This window comes from Lathamus discolor, chromosome 6 (genome assembly GCF_037157495.1).
Source record: "Lathamus discolor isolate bLatDis1 chromosome 6, bLatDis1.hap1, whole genome shotgun sequence".
NCBI lineage: Eukaryota > Metazoa > Chordata > Aves > Psittaciformes > Psittacidae > Lathamus > Lathamus discolor.
In genome coordinates this window covers 19,476,513-19,502,986 of record NC_088889.1, presented here as the reverse complement: position 1 = coordinate 19,502,986, position 26,474 = coordinate 19,476,513, and the positions used below count along the sequence as shown (strand labels likewise).

General features: G+C 40.4%; 1 protein-coding gene across 3 annotated transcripts in view; it reads right to left on the bottom strand.

Moving 5' to 3' along the window:
- MNAT1 (MNAT1 component of CDK activating kinase) overlaps nt 1-26,474 on the bottom strand; it is a 123,860-nt gene that overhangs the window by 96,566 nt on the left and 820 nt on the right. The gene's annotated exons all lie outside the window — the stretch shown is intronic.

Below are 26,474 nucleotides of genomic sequence, written 5' to 3'. Positions count from 1 at the left end.
ATATTTAGAACTCAACCATTCGGAAAGCTAAAGCATGAAAAGAACAGGGAACAAGGACTATGTTTAGTACCTATCAACGCAGTTAAGTGCCCAGCAGCACGGGCTGGCACTTTTTGTAAAAACCACTACAGACCTACACAGCTTTGCCAATCTAATCTCAAAGCGGAACCCTCAGGAGAACCCTCAAGTGAACTCCAGGTCCCAACAAGTTGAGCACCTGAACTTCCTGCAGACTTCAGACAGGTTAGGGCATCCCACCAAAAATACTCCCATTCAGGAGCTTCCACCCATGTATTGACACTGAGAGGGCTTTGACAAAGGGAAACACCCCAACTGCAAAGGTGTGACATGAGCACCAGCACAGCCAGGCTGCAAAGCAAGGGAAGAGGAAGGCACCACATCAGGCAACCTCTGAACAGCTTCACCTGCTATAAGATCACATCGTCAAAAACTCTGGCAATAGAAGACCCCCCCAGCATTCAAAACACTCTTTACCAACTGTGTAATAACACATGAGGCAAGACAACTCAACTCTAGGAGAAATACTTCTCCTCAAAGAGGGCTCCTCACCCGTGTCACTGGAAATAACCACAGTAAACCCATCTGTGAAGATGTCCAACTTGGACAGGGGCCCCCAGAAAGGTCCTTTCAGCCTGAATAAGACCCCAGAACTAAATTACGGGGGATACCCACTCGGTGGAAGGGCATAAAAAGCTGTTCCTCTCTTCCCAACTCTGAATTCAACAGCACCCAATACTGTTTATTAAAATTTGTCTTCCTCTTCCCTCTTCCAAGGCTTTTACAGCATACCCAGCTATTTTAGCTTTATCCAAAAGTAAAAGAAGAGAGAACACGACCCTTGGTGTCCATTGTTATTTCAGGGTACCCTAAAAGCTGCCTGATAAACACATCTAGAAAGATGAAGCACAGTTACAAGCAATACGAGAACAGGTAGGATAGCAGACAGGATAACAAGTATTTTTCACAACTAGAGAGAGCAAGCATTCTCAGCTTGTCTTATTTCTGATAGTCCACATAATTTAATATGGATATATATTCTACTAGCATGGAAAAAAAAAAAATCTTCTGGTAGCAAGTACGTATTAGCTGATGAGTACTTCTATACACCCTGTAGTACACCATGCCTTAGGTCACCAGTATGATCTTTTGTGCAGCAAACGGTGGTGGTCATGACTCAACAAATCGTTCCTGGTTCTTCATTAGTCCAATACAGCGTTACGGAACAAACTGCTTCTTAAGACTGCTGCCTTTTCAGTGGGACAAACCAAAAGCACCAGTAGCCTTTGAATACTAGTATTTTTGTTGTCGAGAGCAGGCCAGTTTCCTAGACTAGTGTAGGTAATTTTACATCATATCTCAATTCCCTACTAGAATTTCAATTTATTTCCTGACCTAAAGCATCATTTAGAATGACTTGCTAAATCTCTGTTGCCTTTACTATTACAATTTGAATAGCTGAATGTCAGAGAAGGAAGAATGATCTCTTTGCAGTCCTTAAATACCTTACAGAGCAGAATCCAAATCATTCTTAACACTAAGTTGTAGAAAATCTTATCAGAAGAAACAAAAAAACCCCACAGTAACATTTTATTGCCCTCTTTCATCGAAATACAGACTTAATCCTTAAAGAAATAAGCCTGGATAAGTATCTGCTAAAAAGAAAGACTAGCATTAAAAAAAAAAAAAATCCACAAAAAAACACCTGCTTGAAAGAGCGACAGGGTTTTGCATTTCTATTTTTGAAAAATCTGTCTTTCACACGCAAGATACATATAACAAAAATTATATACACAAAAATTATATATGTTAGGTTTTATATATATGTATGTATATATAATCTAACAAACCACTCAGGGTTTGCTAAACAAGTTCACTTCAGTGTAATCACACACAAAAACAGAGGTGCAAGAGACCCCCAGGGTCATTCCCTGCATTTCTGCCAAACCATGTGTAACACTGTCCAGAGAAATCTACAGAACATTTGCCCCTGAATGTGCCACAGGCCACAGAGAGCTCTGCAACCCAGCATTAAGGTTTTGTCAAACCTGCTTGGTTTTTAAGAAGTTCAAGGAGATGTAAAGAATGAACACAAAATGAAGTAAGGCATCTCTCCCCTTGCAAAGGATCGCTTATTTAGGAGTGTCTGTGCTAGCCTTGTTCCTAAAGCTGGTTTGCATCACATCACTTCCCAGAGCCCCTAATGACCTTTATTACACTCTGTGGCTGCAGTCTCTGAAACTGCAGCACTAACAAAGGCAAGTCATTAGAGTTACAGCTTTAGTTTTAGTTTCTGTAACCCAACAGACTTTTCCTGCATTTTACTGAAAAGCTTCTTTATCTCGCCAATCTTCATTTTCACGCATGTAAGTGCAAAGGATATTTTCATTTAAAAAATCCCAACAGTAGCAATTTAAACAGCTTCCCCACCTCCCTAGTCTCATTTGGGAATCTCCTACTTCCTACCAATTTTTAAGGGTCATTCCTCACTTCATTTTCACATAATCCCTAAACAACCATTATCACATCTTTTCTCAGCAGGAGATAAAATATAGACTGTGCTTCATAAACAGCAGAGACCTTAAGATTACATTTGTAGTGGGACACAGCATGATAAATATTTCAGAGATGTCTTGAAATACCCTACAACATGTGGCCAGTGGAACGATCTCAAAAACAAATACATTTTGATTTATTCAAAAAAGAGGAAAAACACACTAAACCTCCTCCGCCATTCCACACTGGCCATTGAGCAGGTCAGGTTGCAATTTCCCTTCTAAAGGTGGTAGAGATCCTACTTAAAGCCTGGTAGGGAACATATTTTTGCATTGTAAATGTAATTATTAAAAAAAAAAAAAAAAAAAAAAAAGCTACTTCCTCAAGCTTAAAAATAAATGGCAATTGCTATTTTCATACATTAAATCGGTTGATGAACACCACAAAAACTTTCTGAAGTTAAACTGGAAGGTCACATTCAATGCAACTACTTTTAGAGGAAGATTTTAAACAAAAATAAGGAGGATGTGTCAGACATTCATTAGCTATGCTGGCATCTCAGCCATTCCCTACAGAGTGCAGAGGATAAAAACCCAGCCCTACTTCAGTGAAGTTAGAAGAAGCTTCACAAGTTATCAAACAGGACTAAGTAAGTAAATACATTACTCACCATACCAAAAACATAACACAAACTGTTCTAAATTGCAGCATATTTCAAATAACTTTATCATTATGAAAGTTTGTGATGCATATTCATTCTTTCAATATTTGATAATAGGAGAGAAAAGGAGGAGAATCAGCTGCATAATGTGGGAGCAAGAAGCAAGACAGCATGTATTAATCATCAAGGATTAATGGATCAAAAAGACAAAAGTAGGAAAGATTACTGCATTTAGTAAAATACATTATATTCTTGTTTGTATTTATACCAATACCAGCTATGCAACAGACCACATAAAACAGAACACCCCAGTGTAGTTACTCAGCAGTGGATGAGGACACCCGGAGAAGAGACTGCAGAGGATAGGACAGGATGACACACAGCTGTCTCCTAACATCCATAAGCTGATCACAATCATATTGTCAAACCATTTGAAGTCAGTTAAACATCCACAAATCTGTTCTTTGTTATGTGGAGTTCCGCCCATGCATAAACACCAAACTCAGAGCGTGGATTTGTTGGGCATTTGCATGTGGCTCATTACTTGTGTGCGGAAATAGCTTGGAAGTATTTCTCAGTGCCTGTTCCAGCATAAACCCCACTTGCCACCCTCTGTAGGACTGGTCTAACTTACCCATTTTGAATAATATTTTTGTCCATTCTTATTTTTGCATAATGTTAACTGAAATATTAAATAAATAAAAAGTCTATCAAAACCCACTATTACCCATGGCTACAACCTTATGCTTATAATGGGCACCATGGCCCATCAGTGGAACTACCCTGATTAAATAAAGAGCCATTGAAAACAAGTAAAGAAATGGAAATCTGCCCCAAGATTCAGATGATCAGTTCCAGACAATATTTGAGCTTATCAGTTTTAACCAAACATCAGCTGAGCAGCATTCAACAATGCTGCAGGTTTTCTCATAAACACCACACTGCTCCATAATTACATGGGATCTGTGAGCGTTATTCAAAAGCAGCATTTATTTATGCTAACAACAGCTGTATTAAAGCCATGTGCAAAGAACATTGTTCCTGGTCTACAAAACATTGAATAGCATTTTCCTTACCCATATAAATCACACACAGTAAGCACTTGATACTATCTAGTGCCACTAAAGTAGTCCACACATATCAGGAGAGTATACCCTTGAGCACATAATTCTAAGATTGAAAGCCTTTGAATAGAACTTTATGCTTTCTATATGCTCCTAGCCTCATTCAAATAAGCAGTTCATACACAATAATGAAAAGGATTTCTTCATCCACCACTCACTAACAAAAAATAAAAATAAAAAATCAATATATCTATTTTACACATGAATTTTTGATTCTGCAGACCCTCCAAGAAAGCAACAGCTACTAGCAGGTTCCACGATGACCAGAGATTGGGAGACCAAGTAAAGAAACCCAAAATGCAAAGGATCAGTTTTTCAGAAAGCAATGACCCTTGAAATTGCTGATACTTCGGAGGTACCCACTTCACACTGACCACTTTTAACATTCTAAGCCAAAGCAAACTGTATATGCACAAAATATAAAATTCTTCTACTCAAAAATTAATCTCTAAGAAGATCCAATACTGTGAATTATCTACTCTCACCATTTTATGGCATTATGTATTATTATGAATTATTGGGCTCACTCCTGCAAGCTTAATACACAAATCGTCCTTGATGTCCAACAGGGATAACCTAGGCAAACAAAGGTCCTTCCACCAGGGTTTAGGGACTAGTTTTCAGAACAGTTGTGTGAAACCTGAATTTTTTACATCTGAAAGCACAAGCTGAGTGCTGTGGCACACATCTGGCTAGGTAGCTACTTGTGTACTGAGGATCATGACTGCTCTGTAAAATGCTTACACAGACAACTTTTCCCATGTAAAGGTTCATTTCCCCCTTTATGGATAAAACTAGTCCTTCAACCATCACCAATACCTCTGATTAGCAGGGTAGTTCATTTAAATCCACGTGCCTGTTATTCACAATACAATTTTAGTAAGTTCTCTAAAGCTCGCAGATTCCCACGACCTTAAGCCACTTCCTTAACTTTGCAACTTTCATCTTAAGGGCAATCCCAATTGCTTCAACCCCCTAAACCCACATGCAACATCTTTGATGGAAATATAAAGTGTTCTACTGTTCACCATTTTCTCCAAGAAACATTATGATGCTACAGAGAAGTGCTCATCTCACCTACTTCCACAAAGGACATAAGCCAAGTTTACTACTCAAAAAGGGATCAAAAGATCGTTTGTAGATATTGAAGACTGCACCCTGGCTACTGCAGCTATCATGCACCCAGTTATTAAACCCTGAAAATCATTCAGTTACCAGCACAGGCTGTAGTTCATGATGGTGCCATTGCATAGCAGAACTATTTGAAAAGCAGCTGCAGCCTTTTGCTTTTAAAGCCTATCAGCATACCCATGGCAGAAAACATCACACTGGGTGTTTTGCCTGGAAACCCTGTAAAACAAGTTTGGTGACACCCACTGCAGCACAACCCGAATACAATGTACAACATTAACCAGTCTAACAAAATTCCTCAGTTAAAAACACGCTACAGTCGGTTGTGAAAAAACACAAAGATGAGGCCACATTCCCAAGATGACTGAATCCAGCATAAAAAGAAACACACCTCTGTCTGTACTGCTGAACCATAACCATTACCTGCTGCCCTACCATAGCACCTTTCCTCAGTCAACCCAGTGCAGAGCAGAAGCTAGCCCCAAAACTGGAAGCATCACCCTACCTCATTTAGCTTGCCAACAAGGGTTGACAAGGTCATTATAAATTAATGTGTGTCATTTTAGTGATCCTAGGGAAGTATGTAAGAGTCTCCCTTCTTTTCCCTCCTTTCAGGAGGCCTTTATGTGCCACCTTGTGCTTTGTGCCCTATCACCACCACAATGACATGCTGAGTCTTCAAAACTGTTTTGTATTAAAAAATAGAATACATGACTCAGAGGGTTTAAAGATGTATATGCTTACTCAAAAAAATACTTCACCCCAAAATATCACCTTTAATAGCAATTTATATTATAGTTTCCAGAACTGCCAAATACTTGGCTGCAAAACTTTCAAGCAATGGAGCCAAGGCAACTGGGTTTTCTTTAAGAACTGCAGAAATCAGCATTATTAAACACGTCAACATTATTAAACACTGAGGAAACTTCCTTGCTGACCAACGCTTATGTAAGTTTAATGAAAGTGAATACCAAGATGATAAATTTTCACCTTTTACCTGAAAGTGCTCCCATGGAAGAAGGACTCTCCCTCACAAAGGTGTATTTCTTTGCTGGTTGTTCCCCTTTATCAGTAGCTGAAGACCTTGACAATACTTACACACTCACTTCTCAGGGCAGCTGTTCCCAACCACACAGATACACTCAACTGCTACCCAGACCGTATACACAGAATTAAGTTCCAGTCAAATTCTCATCGGCTTTAAATGACAAAGTGTTAAAACTGGGAATGTGCATAGCAGAGGCAGTTTAAATATAATGTGGTTTAATTGCATAAAGATGGGAATGCACTAATAAGATAATAGTATGTTTTGGTTCTATTAGCTAGGCAGCAATTGTCACTCTGGGCACAAAGTCAAGTGGTTCAAACCGTCACCAGCACCTGCATCATGCTCCCACCTACACAGAAAGCAGTTGACAGTGAAAGTCAAACCCATGGGATTTCTGCTCTGCAGCTTTTAGCAAAACCAGATTCAAGTGAAGCTAAATGCTCCATTACATGGCCATGCCAAAAGAAGTTCTTTGGTTTTGACAATACACAATTAAGTCACTTTTCCCACCACCAACATAGCCATTTAAAAGGCATGTAAAAACTCAGTACTTCATCACAGGTAGGTTAAAAAATGTATGTATAAGCTGTAAACTGTTGCTTAGAATTCTACCCTAATCCTTAGGCAGCTACTATTGGAGAGGCAAACCAGCTTCATGGCCCTCTGGGAACACAGGTCTCAAGGAAGGAGGGAAACAAAACCTCAGTGTTTGGTGGGCTTCAAGGAGGTCTTGGATTCAGCTCCATACACTTATTTGAACAGTCCCCCAGGTATGACCAGTGAACAAAAACTGTTCATTACTGTCTGCAAGACCAGGCCCCTCAAGACAACGGCCTACTGAAAACAAACAAAGAACCACTACAACAAAAGAAAATAAAATCAAAAGAGAGATCCAGACACCTGAGATACATGCACTTATTACATGCACTGGACAATTCCCATAACTGGAGTTTCTGCTTTCCCTAGCACCAAAGTGTGTATATCTAGGACTGTCCAACATCACACTCTGTAAGCAGCCCCAGCAGTGAGGCCATATTTACATCAAATATTGTGGGAAAACTAATCAGAACTACTGTTCACCTGTTCTTTCCTGCAGGCAAATACTCTTGAATCTTTGTTCAAAAACAAAGACTATGAAGGAGTAATAAAGGGAAACTTGAGCATTCTTTCAGAAAAGCGAGAGCCTAAACTTGACATAAAACTCAGCACAACAAACTCAGCCCTGCTCTATTCCACTCAGCAACACCACTAACAATTTTTCCAACATTGAAAAAAAAAAAAAAACAAAACCAAAAACCAAGTTATCTTCCTCCTGTTCTGCAGAATAACTTGTCAACCATCAAATTCACACAAAGCAGGGTAACGCAGACAGGAACTGCACTGCCCAAGGGACTGGTGCAAGACATGGAGCCTTTAAATCCCTGTTCTGGAGTGGAAAGTGAACGCATTTGGGCAAAGTGCCAAAAATACAAAGACACTCACTCTTAGTTGTCCTTCCTGAAGATCTCCCTGCTGTAAAGGTCACAAAGTAGAAATGCTTCCTCTGTATTTCATAGGCTGCTGATGCCACCTGGGGAAAATGTGTCAAGCTGGTCACTCCCACAGCATTAACGAAAACCGGTCACAAGACAAAAGCCTTCCTCAACTTTGAGAAGTGTTTACGAACGTGATCAATGCCAGTGTGCCCTAGCATGCCAGCTTGAAAATAAGTCAAAAACCTGGCCCTCAGCACAAAAGGCTGACTCACCTGCACAGCATCTGTTACCCTTTGAAAAGGCCCCAAGCTTCGCACTCTGGGGACACAAAGTACTTTCAGGAGGCTAATGGGAGCATGACTTCCTTGTCCTCCTCTCCACCTGCACACACTGCAGACCAAAGCTGTGGGACGGCTTCCCAAGCCAAGGGACAAAGAACACTTAAACCCACACTCCACAAAGCTTTAACATCAGTATTACTCCCCATCCCATCCTGCGGCTCCACTGAAAAATAATGCATAAAACTGAGCAAGCACTCTGTATGAACTAAGTCAGGAGGAAATTGTGCTTTTCTTGTTCCCATTATATCTTCACCTCCCCTGCTCAAATTTATTTGCTTTTAAGACTATAGCTAATTCAAGTACTTTTCCTTGCACAGAACTGTAAGTTGGGACTCATGAAAGGTCCTCTGCCTATTATCAATGTAAACACTGCTCAAAAACAAAAAGAGAAAAAGCAACTTGATAATGAGTTGTGATGCATTAAATTTTAAACCTGCTTCGTTGCCATTCCCATGACCAGATTTTGCTTTGTATTATCTTCACTTTAATTGACATAGAGAAGAAAAACAAGCAAAATGAAAACCACTCTTACCAAGTACCATATTGTGCAATGACCATTCTCCTGAGCTGTACCTTGTACCAGCCTTCATTCCCACTTGTGACAATGCTAGAAGACCACTAGCCCAAGTTTTGAAAGGACCATGAAAATACCTGAATGAGAAGAGGTCTGAAATCATTCCCTACTTCAAGGAGAAAGTTGTATCCTCCCCAGCATAGTTTTTTTCAGATTGAGACATCTCCAGTAATCCACAAGTGATCCTTTTATTTTCAGGAATATAAACTTTACGTAACACAAGGAGACAGTTCCTTGCAATTACCCAAATCCACACAACCCATGTGGCGTGAGCAAAAGAAAAACAGAGCCTCTGCTTGCTCAGGCTGTCAACTAAAACAAACATCTTAACTCCCACAGTATGTCTTGGGGAAACTGCATGGGATCACCAGAGATCAAAGGTTTCTTTGCATGGCTGTCACACACCTACGTGGCAACTTTATGCTGCAGGAATGCTACCAAGACAGCGCTCTCCTGGCACAGCACCAAAGCTATCAACACATACAAGTACCTAATGCAGAGATTTTTTTTCTTTCTTTTTTGGTGGGTTTGGTGTTGTTTTTTTTTTTACTGGTATCATATATGGCCGCTGCAACTGCAAGGTCTAGTCCTACAGTAGTTTATCCTACTTTTAAATCTCTGCTGTCACAGTCCCCCACCCCATATTCAAGTCCTAGTACCTGTATAACAGCACATGCTCCCAGGAGCAGTACAAGGAGTAATTCAGCTGACAACCAGCCTAAAACCCTAAAATGGATCACCTCTGAACTGGTTCACCATTTAGTACCAAAAAAGAGGGTAGAAACACAAGGAAGTGATAGAGGGAACATTTGGACCTCAGTTAGCTGAACTGACCATGGAGACTCAAGTGGTAGCCAACACAAACATGCAGCCAGTCATTTTATTTTTTCTTTAACCACACCACTGCTTATCTTTTCTTCCCATCACCTTTATATATAAAAGACATGACCAGTGAGTCTGATGTCTTCATGTACAAAGCATAACAATATCTTACACTAACAAGGCCAATCGCAAAGCTTATAATGTACTACAAGCAGAACGCAGGAAGAGTTGTAACAATTTGAGTGCAAGCAGTAACACCACCGCCCAAAGGGCAGTATCACAGATGTTTGGTAAAGTCCAAGTCTTCTGTTCACAATTAAGCTTAAAAATGCATAGTCAAAATGTACATAGGAAGGCACACAGCTGGCAAAGTGTCTCAGCAAACACACAAAGGACGCACACAAGACGCATACAGAGGGGCAGTTGCACGATAGTTTTTTTCTGGTGGCAAAACAGGCCTTGATGCTATGTCGTCCCTGTACCTGCACTGGCATCACAGTTTGCTGCCCCTCAGAAGTGCTCGTATGACTGTGTGTGATAAATAACAGAAAAATTAACCAAGGGTGTAAGAAAAGCAAAGGGAAAAAAAACCCCACACAAAAAGCCCCACAAAACATACCCCTAATAAACCCACTCCTTTTGAAATTCTGTTTCTTTTTATACCCAGTTTCCTCTACCCCAGGACAAAAACTTCAATTTTAATCTTGCTCAGTAGCACTGAGATGATCTACTGTATTACCTGCCCAAACACTAGGTTGCACAATTCACCAGTCATCTATGAGTTCAATGTTCTAATACAAAATAAAACTTCTAAAACAACTCCAAAACTATACTGCAGAGCAAAGCTGAAATATGACTACATTAACTAACACAAATACACTTTTCTGGAACACCCAGCAACTATTCATAGGATTGGCACAGTCTAAGTTTAACATTTTTCCTTATGAGGCTCTCAAAAGGCTATTTTTGTTTGCTGTGGAAGCAGGTTGTGTGTTTGACGATGAAGGACAGATGGGAAAGAAGTTTTAACATTCCCCTTGTAACACCCTTGAAAATTTAGAAATCCCTGTAAAATCGTAATTATTTTTCTCATCAGTAAGATGGAGGTAGCAATGTTTTTACATCACAGGAGAAATACGTAGGCATAAAAGGTTTTATATTCAGAGACACAAAGTACTAAAGGAAAAGAAAGAAATCACTACATATACTTGATATGGCCAGAAAATAACTTGATTTTAAAATAACAGATTAAAATATCTGAATATGGTACAAAACAGATCCTGCAAGACAAAAAACAGCATTCTACATCAATAATAGCATGCTACCCTATACACAGAGCAACCAAGCTAAGACTGAACAAGGAATCTTTCTTTTAGCATTTTCTAACTTCTGGCTACTAAACTTGGAAACAATGCTCGGAATGTAGCTTTCATGTGCAATCTATACATACCTCAAGAGATTCTAGGTAAAATACTCAAATTATCTTTAAAAAAAAAAAAAAACCTGAAAAAGCATGTCTGCAGAAGCTAGGAAGGGAAAATGGGTGTTTTATTAAAGCAGCCCCTCCAAACTTGCACAAAAAAACCCCTCTACCATTGCAAAATGAAGTTGGACTGGTACATTTATTACAATCCCTACTCAAAAGCTGACCTAGCCAAAAGAGGTCAGTGATTAAGACTGGCAAGCAAAAGATCTGATGTCACTCAGAGACTATGAGGGATAGCCATTTAAGACCTTTGAACTGGTACTATTTAAAGCAGCGGAAAAAAAAAACAAAACCCCGCACCTCTCCCTCATCTCAACCACCTTCAGCTTCTCTTGTATAAAGTGAAAGCCAAATATGAAAAGTGACTACATTAACACAAACTCCAAGTCTACCGCTACTACCTTATCATTGACTGTGCAGGACGCCCCTCAGAGACACCCCCCCCAGCAAGCCTGTGCCGGTGGCACTTGGAGGGCTGCGCATTAGCAGCACCCAGGACACTGGCTCCAGAAAGCTGGCAGTCCGACAACTCCTCCTGATCTGCTCTTGGAGGAGACCATGAAAGTTAAGTGTTAAGTCTTGTTAAACATTGAATAAAATTCTGGGGCTGCTACACATACCTGGAAGGGTAGGAATACCCATGTAATACACTCAGTGTTCCATTTGTGAGGCTGCTAAAATGTACATTAAAAGTTGGATTAAACAAATATGTGGGAAAACATCCTGATTAGCCCTGCTAGTATAAAACTCTGAGGAAATTAATGCAAGAAAATAAGAGCAGTCAAAAGCAATCGGGATACTAAAACATGCCATGCAAGCACAGCTTTCTCTTGGTACCATATTATGATTTCTTCCTCAAAGACTTCTTAACAGATGATATAGAAAATTGCATGTCAAGAAAGGGGTGGAGTGAATACCATTCTCTACACTGCCTTTTGTATTATTACAAAGGCAATACTATGAACTGCAGAGAATGTATCTGGTTATTAAATTTTATGTTCCTATAATCAACAGCACCACATTATACATGGCCCTTTTCTGCAATTAAACTCCAAAAACATCTATTAAATATTAATGGATGTCAGTTATGATTATAAGAAATGATAAAAGGACCATAAATTAAGTAATGCAGATAGTATAATAAAGTATTTTCACATGATCAAAACAACATCTCAATGTTAAAGTTTTCTTATTCTATATTTCTTATTCGTTACACCAGTAATGAGTGGTGTCCCTCAGGGATCGCTGTTGAGACCAGTCTTGTTTAACATCTTCGTCGCTGACATGGACAGTGGGATTGAGTGTGCCCTCAGCAAGTTTGCCAATGACACCAAGCTGTGTGGTTCCGTTGATAGGCTGGAGGGAAGGGATGCCATCCAGAGGGACCTTGACACGCTTGTGAGGTGGGCTGATGCCAGCCTTATGAAGTTTAACCATGACAAGTGCAAGGTCCTACACCTGGGTTGAGCAATCCCAGGCACAGCTACAGATCGGGCAGAGAAGAGATTCAGAGCAGCCCTGTGGAGAAGGACTTTGGGGGTGTTGGTCGATGAGAAAATGAACATGAGCCAGCTTCAGTGCGCGCTCGCAGCCCAGAAAGCAACCGTATCCTGGCCTGCATCAAAAGGAGTGTGACCAGCAGGTCGAAGGAGGTGATCCTGCCCCTCTACTCTGCTCTTGTGAGATCTCACTTGGAGTATTGTGTGCAGTTCTGGTGTCCTCAACATAAAAAGGACATGGAACTGCTGGAACAAGTCCAGAGGAGGGCCACGAGGATGATCAGGGGACCGGAGCACCTCCCGTATGAAGACAGGCTGAGAAAGTTGGGGCTGTTCAGCCTGGAGAAGAGAAGGCTGAGTGGAGACCTCATAGCAGCCTTCCAGTATCTGAAGGGGGCCTATAGGGATGCTGGGGAGGGACTCTTCATTAGGGACTGTAGTGACAGGACAAGGGGTAACGGGTTAAAACTTAAACAGGGGAAGTTTAGATTGGATATAAGGAGGAAATTATTTCCTGTTAGGGTGGTGAGGCACTGGAATGGGTTGCCCAGGGAGGTTGTGAATGCTCCATCCCTGGCGGTGTTCAAGGCCAGGTCGGATAAAGCCCTGGGTGGTATGGTTTAGTGTGAGATGTCCCTGCCCATGACAGGGGGGTTGGAACTAGATGATCTTAAGGTCCTTTCCAACCCTAACTATTCTATGATTCTAATTGAAAATGTAACCATGTACTCATAGGTGTTGTTATTGCATAAAATTTGGTAAAGAATCCCATCTTTTCAGCATTATTATTCACTCTCAGTAAGAAAGAGCAAAACAAGTCTTGATGCTCCTTCCAACCAAGACTAGCAGTGCAACATCATTCAATGCTTTGCAGAAATCTTCAGTTTGAAACTGTCCAGAATACAGTAGGATATTTTCACAGTTATTCCTAGGCTATTTCCATCTTCTGTAATCAATTATATACAATTCTATATTTTGTTCAGTATTACCAGCTCCCTCACACATCCAAAGTATTTTCCCACTATTGTACCTTTTAAGTAAGAAACTAACCTTCGGGTTGCTAAGAATTAAAAAAAAGCAAACACACAAAACAAACACCAACAAGAACACTAAACACTCAATTATGACACTTGGACAACAACCTCATTGCTTTAAAGTCACTACTTCTGTTTTCTGAAGCTGATTTTTATGGGCAAAAAATAAAGGTCCGGGACAAAACATTTTTAGCAAAGTACTAAATGCAGTCAAAGGCCAAATTAAATAGCAGCTGCTTGATGCTCGAATGTAGAACTCTCCCCATACTTTACCACCCCGGTCATCAATGACTACGAATTGTAAATGACATGGGACATGTTGCTCACAAACAAATCAGATTTATGGTTATATTCAGTAGTTCCTGTTACCTGAAATTAGAACTAGAAGCTCATTAAATATTAATACGTTTCAGAGAATGTAGAGGCACAGCATTATACTGATGAAAGCTTCATTAAATTTTCAATGATATAGCTGCTTCTATATTTGTGAGGGAAGGACACAGAGTAGAATGAAGTAAGTTGAGGTAATTCTCCTTCAGGCAACTCTGCATCTTTCTCCTATCCCTAAAAACTTTATGGATTTTAAAATAAAATGTTGAACTAATCAGGTGTAAGAGAAAGTGATTGTGGCTCATTATATTCAATGAATCATAGAATCATAGAATAATTAGGGTTGGAAAGGACCTTAAGATCATGATTTACTTCCAGACCAGCATTTATCTTGTATACATTTGCCAATTACACAACTGCTGTTCAAGAAGAGCAGAACTGGTAGAAACCTAGAAATCAGGTTTGAATGATCAAGCTCATATAAAATACAGACTCTGTACGGGTTCTGAACTCAATGGCACAGTCATGTTTTTAAAATATTCAAGTAAAAGCCATAACAAGAGTATTGGAAATTAAGTCTTACCTAGCAAAAGCAAGACTTAACTTCTTCTGCAAGTAGAAATGTAAGACTACCTAAGACATGCAGTAACACAGCCTTATTTTTACTGCAAACTGAAACCAAGAAAAAGACCTGGGACAAAAAACAAACCAGGCACAAGCCCACTATTCAACTAGATTTCTAGTATTATAATCATCAGATCAGACAATTAAAATCCCTATATGTAAAACACCCATAACCAAGCTACATGAAAGAATGCAGACTCAAAAACATAAAAGTGAAAATTCAAGTGGTCTGATCCCTCTTGTGGTCATGCACTACAATATAAAGTTATTATGTATTCACATTAAGTTAGCTCAGTTTCCTTTGGAAAAAAAAAGGCTTACGCAATCCAGCTGTTACTCAGTTACTCCCTACCCACTCCCCTCAAGAGCTATTACCTTACGTAAACTAAGTCAGGCAGTGGGGTAGAGGCCTTAGTATCATGCTATTCCTCTAACATGCCTGCACAACATATTGACTGGGCATTACATGTTTTCCTTAAAATTAATGTGCATGTCCTGCCAGGAACCAAGATGTAGGGTTGCTCTTTCGAACTTGCTAGGACTGCCACCCCTTTCAGCCCTCTGCATAGGCAGCACTCAACTAACAAACATGCAGACAATGCCAGTTTATCCTCACACCTTGTTTATTTTGTCCTGTTCAAACCCTGCTTCAACATGTTTACTTTTTTTCCCCCCTCCAGTTGTCTTTGGCATGCATAGTCAGCATTAAATAACTGACCTTCTCAAAAACACCATGAGGTAGTATTATCCCCACATTACCAGACAAGGAAATTAAGCCACTATAATTAATGCCTGAAGCATGCCCAAATTTCACATTGCTGATTTGAGAGTGCTTTAGTGATTTTAGTCATTGAGTGATTTTAGAGCATTAGTGCTATATAGGATTTCCTCTGCTCAAAGCACAGCTCCTGGGTAATGCAGGAGCGGTTGTGCACAGCCTGTGCTCCTGCAGGGAAATCCAATGGGTGCAGCAGGAGCCCTTGTGAAATGCTGCGCTCCAGGAACTTGGCCAACTGCACCCCGGGGCTCTGTAAAGTGCCTCAAATATCCTGGGTGCTGCTCCAGCCCAGTGAGAAAAGGCAAGATATCAGAGTGACAACCCCTTCTGCATCCTTCCTTCTTCCCTGAGCAAGACTTTTGGATCCAGGCACAGACTCCCTGCTCAGCTAATTTCCATTTAGACACCTACACCCCCTTCACACACATGCAAGCACACACACACATAAGAGATGTGCACTATTCTTACCTTCGATTTCCCCACAGCTGCCAGCTCCCCAGGCATTCATCCTCCTAGAACCTCACATCTTCCTCTATGGTTCCTTAGCTCCATTTTTTTGTCAGTCTTCCCAGACAGTCCTAAATTCTTCTCCAGCCCAGTCATCACTACTCTTAAATCCTCATGTAGTCATACCCCCTATATCCCTTTCTCTAGGCAAGTCCCCCTCATGGTCTTTGCTGCTTCATTTACTGCCGCACAGTAAGACCAGGAGTCAACCTCCTTTTTCAACTGCACCACAGCATTTTAGAGTTTCCTAAGAGCCACAAGATGTTTCCCAGTCACACACTCTTTCCAAAAGAGAAGGCTCCTTTCCAAGATCTGTCAAACTGGCAACAAAGGTTCCCACCCAGACCCATGCAGTTCGAATTCCCTAAACTCATCCCTAGGAACTAATCTCCAAGGGGCTGTTCCTCTCATACATCGAGATACTGCCCATGAAGAGACAGCCAATTCTGGCTGTATCTGCTGTTCTGTCCTGTACTACCTTTCCCCAAAACCAGGCAGATAGAATAGAAAACAAGGATCTGTTAAGCAAAAATTTAGGCCAGTTAAAAGTCTGGAAACAAAAAGGTTCAAATACAGCAATTCTAGACTAAGCTCCTAGACTATATTGTCCAAGTATCTCTCCAGCTCCTAAAATCCTGCAGGACTGCTCAGGTGATGATATTCACAGCAACACCACATCATTTTGGCATTGTTCTCAGTCCTGTTGACTTCCCTCTTTCACTTTACAGAATACAGCCATATCCAAAATGAAAGGTTACTTTTCTGTTTTTTTCCTGGAACAAAGGGATCTTGGAGATTCAAAGACAGCTTCCCATCTCCAGTTCACAGCGTATCAGTCACAGGCTTATCAACCATACAACTGCCACTAACAGTCCTTCTTGATGCTGTCCAGTGTGTGTAAGGACTATTTTTCAGTCTTTTCAAACCTGCAGAAAGCTAAATCCTAGAAGAATCTGAACTCTTCTATTTACACAAGGCTACTCACATACTCACACTGAAGATTACCTAGTCATTCGTTACACCTGCAGACTGTGCAGCTTCTGGCTCCCACGAAGATACCTTTTTTTCTTTACAGAAAACACAACCCATTGCATGTAAGGATGACAAAGGTGTTTAACATCTGTCTGCCTGTACTTGCTTGGCACCAGAGGTCTACCTTATTCACCCCAGCTCTGCCAGCAACTCTTGTGACACCGGTAACCCCAGTGCCAAACTTTCCTGCCCAGTTCAACCTAACACTTCCCATTCTGGCTCAGCAGTCTAAAGGCATCAACATTAGCCGAACCACTCCCTTGCCTTTTGCTGTCTAGGAACTGCAGTCTTTCTTTGCCACCGTGGCAGTGAGATTGACAACCTGGCCACACTGCTCAGAATTAATAAAAACTAGGGAGCAGAACATTCTTAGGGCTGGGGAACTTTCACCTCAACACTGCTTCTTTAAAAAAAAAAAAAAAACTAAAGGGGGGGGAGGAGAGAGAGAGAGCCGCCTCCTCACTGTGCCTCATCCCACTATTTCCTAACTCTCGGCAGAACCACTTACCTTCCTTTGTAATGTTTAGGAAGTTATTGGGCCCACAGTAAGTCCAGAATTCTGCACATACACAGACATAATTTAACCGTAATGCTCTTCACTGCAGCAGGGCTGTGGGAACAGCAAAAATCATTCTCTACGTGTTTTCCAATTTGGAGCCAAAATCCAGATCAGACCAGATGACTTGCTCATTGTTCGCCTGTGGCAGAAGCATCTTATTCTCACTTCTCAACTTACCTGCATTCCACATGAAAAAAATGTGCAAGAATTTCCTAATACATTCTCTCCCCCATATGCGTTATAGCCAAAGGAAGAAGAATTTAGAACATAGTTTTACAGTATTTTTAGCTACGACATTTAAAGTCTAATTTTGTCATGTACAAGACAAAAGTAGAGGGAACCAGCAACATGAAAACTTAAGCATCCACCAGTCAAGCTCAGCACACTGCCTGTCTCATAGCCTGTCCCTATCAGGGAAGAAGTTCTTTATTTCTTAATTTCCTAACCAGATCTGAACACTGGAGTACACAGTTCAGTTTCCAAAATGCTGACCTAGCTTTTCTTCAAACTTCACCTTCAGATGTCCTGAGGAAAAAGCAACCGGTGCCCCAAACAAAGAGCATACACATAAATGCAACTCCTGAGTATTCTAACAGGGCACTTGCACATCTGCTCTGCTGTGAATTTACAATTACTGAGATGGCCTTTTTTAAATTACTAGAATAAATTTGCCTAATTTCATAAATATTAAACCTATGCATATCACTAACATTTAGCAGCTAATACAGCCACAAAGAAGCAAGACAAACGTCCTTCTTCCTCATAAAGGAATTCAGTATTGGCTTGAATTGTTAACGCGGCAGATGCAATTATAAGAAGAAAGAAAAACCCACTAGTACCAAATTGTTTAAAAGGTTATCATGTTTGCCATCTTTTTGAGAAGCACTTATTTTAGACATAGAGATTTACCACACCTATGTTGGACCAGTCATTCCCATGCTGGACTTCTACCACATTCAACTCTACTTTGGTAAGCATTTACCCAACGAAAAGGGCTGGGCATGTTTGCAGACTCCTCAAGCTGGGCACCCAAACCCCATATCCATTTTCAGGATCCCAGGCTGCACATTTAGCCAGACAGAATTTTCAGAATCAAAGAAAAAGAATTTACTTTTCAGTTGACTAATTGGAGATCCCAGGGTATAAACAATAGCTTTCCTTTTGCCAAGGTTACATCTCACAGCAGAACCACAACTTCAATTTCCGAAAAGTACTTGTCAGGAATGAAGAGTTGAACTCTGCAAGCTTTGCTAAGCAGACAAGAAGTATTACTAAGCAGACATGACAACTGATATCTCAACAGAGAAAAGAGAAGATTTTCTAAACACGTCAGCTTTAAAACAAAAGAATGATAATAACTGAGGCATTAACACCACTTCATCAGAAGTATTAAGATCATGATTCAGAGCCAAAGTTTAAAGTAAATATTCACTGTCAAAACCGGATGGTAGAGGAAATAACCTCTTGGGTATTTCAGCAATAGTTTAATCACCTCCCACGACTAACTTGGAGAGACTCTGGAAGAGTAATGGGATGGAACAGAGCCCAAAGAGCATCTAATCCAAATTAATAAAAACAGACAAAGAATAAAACAAGAAGACAAAGAAGAAAGATGCCCTCGATTTTTATTCCCCAAGAAGTCAGGGAAAAGTCTTCTTTCTGAGGGAATACATTATTCCACTTTTTAAAAAGTAATTTTGCTTCATCACAAGCACCAGTTAACCTAACTGGTACATCTGACAAAAGAGTAAAAAAACTTCCCTGATGCGTCTCCCAACTCACAGATAAGAAACAAAGAGAATTCTCTGAGATGTAAATCACTTGGAATTAATTACCTGTTTTTCATTACTTATCTTGCCAAAGTAAAGTAGCCACATTTAGGACCACACCAAGTCCCTGTTCTGGTTGAGATTTTTAGCTGTATGTATTTATCTGCTTTAGTCTACCAAGATTACTTATACTTTTCATGCAAGTAAGGATCTACCACCTAGGAATCTAATTTGAGATGTGATATTGCAAAAGCAGCAAAAAACAAGCCAAAAGACAAAACAGAGCACTTGCTCTTCCAGAGAAGCCAGCTTTTTAAGCATGCAGCTTCACAAAATGGGGCAAGCTAAATCAACATTGTGTCTTCCTTCAACCCTGTCCTTACCTTACTTGTGGATGCATGTTCCTCCAGGTTTTCTTGCACCATCTCTGATGCCTAACTATTCACAAGCCACTTCAACTCACTAGTCCTGTACAAACACCATCACATTAACTTACCAAAAAAGCTTCTCATTTTCTGCCAGGTTAGTAAACTCTATGAGTCCAGTAAGTACCATGAGTTAGCACGAGTTAGCTCCTGCATGAGTCCAGTAAATACCAGGGCCTAGCGGCTCTTTCCCTTGTGCCTGTTCACGACTCCTGCATCCACATTTCTGTGGTTCACTACTCATACTGTTTGTACTCATAAGCCCACATCCCACTTTTGTATTAACAAAATACGATTAAAAATCATATACATCACAGCCAATCTTTACATTGCAAATGACAGCCTTAAATACACTATCACTGTCCTTGTATATCTTGCATTTAAGATATTTTCTTAAGAAAAAAGCTTGCCAAATAAATTTCAAATACATATTTAAGCACCTAATTCCCACATGCTCAAGTTAAAAGTTACAGGTCTGACAGATCCTCACACTGCCTACCTCTAGTTGGAATACTTCACTCAAACTTACTTGGCTAAAACACAGTTTTATTTTACTTTCCACAACCTCCAGGGCTTCCCCCCATCTCAGAAGAAAGGCATTTTCTTGAACCACACTGCAGAGAAGAATGCAGTAGGAAGCCAAGTGATCCTTTCACTTGGAAGGAGATTAAACAAGATTCCAAACTTTTTTCCAACAACTCCAGCTCCATACACTGGCATGAGTCCCCACTCCCCAAAATCCACCAGGGATGTGCCTATTTCCAGCTCCTGGGGAACTTGACAGCCGCAAAACTCCAAATGCACCTAACATTAAAATAAATAAGCAAATAATTAAACCTCTGTTTTCTTCATTTTAGCAGCCGTTAGCACGGCAATAAAGGTAACTCAGAGGACGCAATTACCCCCTAATGAATCCTTGGAATATATGTAACAGGGTGCAGGGCAGATTACAGAATCCCCACAACACAACTCAGTGAACTGATACCTCCCCTGAGCAACGCAAAGCTGGGCCTAGAGATAGTAAGCGTTTTTATGTTGTCTTCATTTTGAAGCCTTATTAACAAATAAGGCAAGAAACAAACACATCTCCCTCTGGGAAAAGGAAGGCACAAATGACATCTTAATAAGGAGCCTTGACACCTTTCCGTAAGTCTCTTGTAGACAGGAAAAAGACAAACAAGATAGTTATAGAGCAAGTTCATTAACTACCATCTAAGACTGCAGCAGCACACGAACAAACCACACTGGCAGCAGCTGAAATCAAGCCTGTCAGTTTTTTGGGGAGGCTGCTCTGGCACCCGTGTCCTGTCTCCCAGACATATCAAGCCTGGGAAAGATGCTTTCCAGAGGCAACACAACAGCTGGCATGACACTAGTGAGGAAAGAGTTTCTTTTCTTTTGCTGGTCTGCAGACATTCATGTTTCCTCTCTCTACAGGTAGCTGCAGCAGCAGGACTGGCTCCTAAGAAAAAGCTTTATGTACCCATTTCCTTTCTCCTCCCTACAGCAGGCAGGGGGACAACAAAGCTGAACCAGCAACCCCAGTTAACTACCTTTTTCACCTAAGACTTTTGTGTCTGATTGTTGGAGACCATATGGTCTAAGTTTACAACCAACAGTAAATTTCTTTATCCAATCCTGTTTGCAGTAACAACCTTAACATTCTTTTAAGGCAGTTTTCAGTGGATGCATTTCCTTTCCTCTTTATGCAAGTAAATCAGAGGGATATGCTTAATCTGCCCCCTAAAACTTAACACAGGCCATGAAACCCAAGCAGGGAGAGTAAGAGATAATTCACGGTCTCAAATGAAGCCAGGTGGATTACAGCTTCATTGGCAAGCACGCACCCAGCATCTGTATGCTCAGAAAAGACACTAGGAATTGTGTGAATAATCAAAAACCATCATGCATGCACAAAGACTTCTGACTATAATTCCTGAGAGTGAACTTTTAAAAGAAGGCAAAGCCATCAGTGCACCTTAGAAACTAATGTGTTGCAGAACTTCTATCAAGCATTGCTTCATAGACACACTTTCCCCTGCACAAAAGCATCTTTAAAGCCAAGTATCCAATGCCTTGAACCTCAGTTATACTTGAGAAAATAAACTTTAAAAGGCATTCATTATTCTTGAACTGAACATTTCCATACTAAGTCCCATCCTAGAACAACTTTTAACTGCTAATTTATCATCCTCCCTTCCACTGACAGGGAAGATTTATAGTGGAAAAGGCTTATTCAACATTACTCCAATGCCAAAAACACATGGTAATACACTTTTGGAGATACTGGTCAGGAAGCAATAACCAAGGAAAACAAAATACTAAGAAGAAAGCCCTGGGGGAAAAGAATTAAAAAAAAAAATAAAAAACATAATTGTAAGGCTTGGCATGGTTCTCTTAGAATAAACTGCAATGGAAGCCCAACCTGAAGGATGTTTACAACTGAGACCCAACGTCCAATTTCATCCTCTCACACTCATCTGCCTACAGCTTATCTTCACTGCAGCACTGCTGTGCTTATCAGTGCACTGACCCCTGCTCTGCCACAAGCGGACATGAACACATTCCAGAGCCCCACTGACCACAGAGGAACTGAACATGGCAAACATGCAGCATTAGGAGAAAGCCACTGCGAGCTCTTCTAACATCGGGTCAAGCACATTGACACAGGAAGATATACAAAGGACAAGGGAGGAGAAGTGCTATGTGCATATGTGGTGCTGAGCTCCATAATGAATGTATTGGCAGGACCGAGGTCACAGCAAGATGAGGCCAGCACAGGCACTCTGTAACACACAGGATCTACCTGAGATGAGAGAGAATTAAATTAATGCACAGAAGAGAAGAATTAACTTCCAAACCTCCAAAGCACAGGACTTTGTAGCAAGCGGAACCTTCACTGCAGACACCCACCAAAAAAGAAGGAATAAACAGGACATACGTCGCCCAACAAGTTCTCAAATGCTTTGAGATTAACTTTGTTTATGTAGGAGATGAGAAGGAAAAAAAGAAAAAAAAAGTAAGAGAAAGAAGAAACACAATAAAAGGAAGGCTCTTCTAGTTTAATTCTAACCAAAGGGGAGGAACTGGCTAAGAACATGAAAGTGGAAACAACTTGGCTGACAGAAGGCATAAAAAGGTAACTCTCACAATTCTTCAGAAGAGCAAAACAGAGAACCACAAAATAAAGAAAATTAACTAACGGTAAGACCAGAAGCTATCTGAAACCTCAGAGAAAGATGTGAAGCTTACTGACAAATCATCGCAACTAAGTACAGGCTCTTAAATGATTTGAAATTCAAGAGATTTCACACAAGTGCAAATCAAATCACTGAAGGTCCCTTTAGTAAGCATACAGCACAGTTCACAAAATTAGAAAGGTCAAAGCACCAGTAATGAAACTACCGGCAGGCAATATCAAAGGTGACATGAAAATATTCCTTCACAACGTCTGCAGTGAAAGAGCAGTTAAAGTAGGAGTGCATTAACTCACTGTTCAATGGGAAGGAAAATCTCTAACAGATGATGTCAAAGCACTTGTGGCATTTTCTGCATTGATCTTCATTCACTAAAACGGATTAACTGGCCAATGTAACTCACATCACAGCAAAAGGAGCAAGAACACAAGCCAGAACTGGGAAATGCATTAGAGAATAGCTCCAAAATTCCCAAGACAACAAAGTCAAGGCTCTGAAATTTCCCCATACATGTTTATCAGCAAACTTTAAACAGAAAGCATGATAAAGGCAATATGCTTCTGCAGACAAGAAGCTTCCATAAACCTATGGACTATATTCAGGTGTCACAGTAAAGAGAGAGTACTTCAAGTTTTTCAAATCTGATAAACATAATATTTACCCTTTGAAAACTGACAAAGGCAGTTATCAAAGATCATCTCTCCTCTCTGCATTAAGCTCCAACAGCGTGAAGAAAGGCAAAAGCACCTGCACAGAAGAGCAATTAACCAACTACACAGTGAAACACGGACCAGTCAGGGATACCATCAGTCCCTGGAAAGATGCTGAAACAAATAACCAGACAAACAACTTATCTCCGGCATATTTCAGATAACGAAGCAGGTAAGATCCCACACATAAATCATATCAAAAGAATATAATTTCTTCCAATGACACAGTAACCATGTAGGTAGCAAAAGAGCAACTAGAGGCAACACAGTTTTGGTTTAACTGGACTCTTGACAGTCTTAAATTGACAGTCATATAATCTAAACAAATACAGTACATACTGAAGGACTGAGAGATGATTAGAAACCCAAACCTTGAGAAAACTTGGCTCTTTTTTCAGTCAGAGAGAAAATAGGTAGCAAGGCCATTCACATGGCTATAACCTTTCAGCATTCCCCACTGTTATAAAAAGTAACTTGGGGGAGGGGGGGAAAGGTAGGCCATTTACTGCAAGCAACTCCGTATTTTGCTCTTCCTCGGTTTGATTTCTTATAGCTGCACACAACAACTTGAAAAATCTCTCGAAAAACATCTTGTCCATAAATTATCCATTGGAAAATACCAGGACAGAAAAGTTTGGTTTTTTTTCAGTCAGCAGAGGATAATTTGGAACAGTTACAATCACTTGGATGGAAGGACTTAGAATCCAAAGCGACTCGAAGCAAGTGCAAAAGTCACCTGAAGCAGTATGTAGTTTGACAGAGCAAAACAGTAAGACTAATCAGCCCCTGTAACAGCACAGTGAAGGCAAATATAAACACTGTTCTACCTGTAAATATACTGAGCAGTAAAGTGCTAAAGAATCCGGTGTTTATGCTAAACATAAATCACATACATCACACAGGCAAAAAATAAAAAAATCTTTAAAGACTCATTGCCTTACTGAGATGTATGAAATGCAGATATCATATGAAAAGCATATGAAATAATTTTGACTCTGCCTCTTGTACTAACGACTCAGAGCACTCTGTCCAGTTCCAGTGCTCCAGAAAAAAATCAAACCCAGTGGAAAAAAACCTCAAAAAAATCAATGAGAACAGCCCACAAATGTAAAAATAAGAAATAAAAATCACTCAAGAGACTGAAAGAACAGGATTTCTTAAGTGTCGAAAACACCAAAGAGAAAGCCCCTAAAACATGTGACACATTCCTGCAGAAAACATGTAATAAAGAGTTCACAAGGTGTATAAAACACGTCAGAATTCCCAAATGCTTACATTAACAAAATAAATTTAGATTAGAAATTAGGATTTTTAATGGCAAGAGCAGCAAATTACTCGAATAGGTTGCCTAGGAAGGGTAAATCTTCATCAGAAACTTATGTTAGCTCCTTTGCTTTGAGAACTAGTCAAATACTCCTTCCTTACACCTGAAACACAGTGAATTTATGACAGAACAAATGTCAATTACCTCCACTTTTCCCCTCATACTTCATTCACAGGTGCCTCATCTCAGCTTCCAGCTTCCAGATTATTTATTACAAGAATTTATTGACCATTACAAAGAAATCACTTCCAGCACGAAGGGTCTGTAACATCATATGGAAGCAATAATAAAAACACAATACCTAAAGGAGGTATTGCAAGGATATTACAGAGTAAAGGTGACACACTAGAACCGTATCAAGATGGAGAACCCTTAATCACAACAAAACCAAAGAAATCCAGTGATCTTACTTACATAGTGACTTCAGCTTTACCCACACACATATGCTTTAAAGCAGTGATGCTCAGCTGCAGACACCCTTTGCCGTGAAGGTAAAGGAGGGACTAAGAAGACCTTGCTGTGTCCAGGTAAAGTCCATCTGGGTGGGCCTGTCAATCTGGTAGCTCTTTCCCAGCAAGCACCCTGCAGAGACACTAGCTGCCTCAACCCAGGGCTACATGGATCCAGACTAGCAATTCAGTGTTGGATAAAACATTTGCCAAATGCAGAAGTGCAAACAAGAGCTGGGGCAAGCAGAGCCAGTCTTCGTGCAGCTGAGAAGACACAAGGAAACCTAGACAAAGATATCAACCTCAAATACTGTGTCAGCAGTTGGAACCAGTACAGCACAAAATATGACTAATTTTCTCAAGCAAAGCTCAGCTACAAAAAAAACAAAACACTGAGAACCAAAGCAGGAGAGCAAACTGAAACATGCTGTCCTCTGCTGGAAGTGGCTCTAGAGGAGCTTGAAAGCAGAAGATCATCAAGACCACTACCCCTTTGATCTTCACTGAAATACAAGATAAAGGCATCATTTTAAAGCTGCACAGCCTTGTCTAAAAGCTTCTGAACTCCAGCTAAAGCTGCTCTTCCATGCAGCCAGCATCACTGTCACCAAAGGAGCACTACTGACGCAGACCTCTCCTACACCACCACTACCAGGAAACCATCTGGACTCTCCCACACACCTTCACTCGTGGCAGCAGAAGTGCTTGTGTGGCTGTAGAGAACAGGACCAAATGAAAACTAACGTTTTTTTCTAAGAAAATTGCACAAATCCTTTGCTGCAATCCAGTTCACTTGGCAACACTTACGTCAACTTCAATAAAGCTTTCAGGCTGCATCTTTTGTATGCAATTCATGCGCAGTTTAAAAATATAAACAGGCACTGCAGTAGGAGTCTTCTACTGCGCGTATCTGGAAAGAACTTAAGAGCAGATCCTTTAAAACTTCCACACCAACCAAGGAAAATGTCCAGATGTGAGAGTTCAAACTACGTGTGACTTACATCAGTTAGAGCCTGTGGTGGGAATTATCTAAGCGTTCATTTTTGGGGAAAGAGAAAAAA